The sequence below is a fragment of the Chinchilla lanigera genome, unplaced genomic scaffold (genome assembly GCF_000276665.1).
Source record: "Chinchilla lanigera isolate Chin_1 unplaced genomic scaffold, ChiLan1.0 scaffold00041, whole genome shotgun sequence".
Lineage (NCBI taxonomy): Eukaryota > Metazoa > Chordata > Mammalia > Rodentia > Chinchillidae > Chinchilla > Chinchilla lanigera.
Genome location: NW_004955442.1, coordinates 17,606,990 through 17,608,271, shown reverse-complemented (window position 1 = coordinate 17,608,271; position 1,282 = coordinate 17,606,990).

Sequence of the window (1,282 nt, the reverse complement as noted above, 5' to 3'; positions counted from 1 at the left end):
GCTATGCAGTTCAGGCTGGCCTTAAGCTCACTTTGTAGCCCAGGCTGGTCTCAAACTCGCAACAATCCTCCTGCCTCAGCCTCCCAAGTGCTGGGATTACAGGCATGTGCCACCACACCCGGCCTTGTTTTTTTATTTGTTGTTTTTTGAAACAAAGTCTCCCTGTGTAGCCCAGGCTGGCCTTGAACTCATGGCAGTCCTTCTGCCTCACCTTCCTGAGTGTTGGGATTGTAGACATGTGCCACCCCAGCTGGCCAGTATTTTCTTAAAACATAACATCTCTGCCAGGCCCAGTAGCATGTGCCTGTAGTTCCAGCTACTTAGTAGGTTGAGCTAGGATGATCCTTTGAACCCAGAGACTCAAAGCTAGTCTGCCAGGCATGGTGGTGCATGCCTGTAATCCCAGCACTTAGGAGGCTGAGGCAGGAGGATCGTTGTAAGATCCAAGACCAGCCCAGGCTACAAAGTGAGCTCAAGGCCAGCCTGAACTGCATAACAAGAACCTGTCTGAAAAAGACAGAGAAAAAAAAAAAAGCTAGTCTACACAACACAGGAAGACCCTCAGAAGGAAAATAAAAAAGTAACATTTCCAACTGAAACAATCCCGGGTATACTTGACCAGCTAAACTACTTTCCCCACTCCTGTCTGTCCTCTCTGAACTAACCTTAACACTTTGGTGTGTCTCCTTTATTCTTTCTTTTCTTCTCTTTTTTTTTTTTTTTTTTTTTTTTTTTGAGATAGGTTCTTGCTGTGCAGTTCAGGCTGGCCTTGATCTCACTGCGTAACATAGGCTAGCCTCAAATTCTCTGTGATCCTCCTGCCTCAAGTACTGGGATTACAGGAATGCGCCTCCACTCCTGTCATATTCTTTGATTTTTTTCTTTTCAGACAAGGTTGAGGTAGTCTAGGCTGGTCTTGGACCTCCATATGTAGCTCAGGTTGACCTCAGACTCTCTCCTACCTCAGTTTCCCATTCCTGGGAATATAGGTGTGTGCCACCAAGCCCAGATGAATTTCTTTTTCTTCTTTGGCAGAGCTGGGGAACAAACTCAGGGACCCACAGATGCTAAACAAACATTCTACCATTGATTAAGCTATAGTCTATACTCTATCCCTGAAGTTTTGTTTTTGTTTTTTGGTGCTGGGAATTAAACTCCTGACCTTGTGCCTGCCAGGCAGGCGCTGCGCCCGCTGAGCTATATCCCCCGGCCTTGTTTGTTGTTTCTTGGATTTGTTTTTTGTTTCTTGGATTTGTTTTTGTTTTGTTTTGTTTTGTTTTGT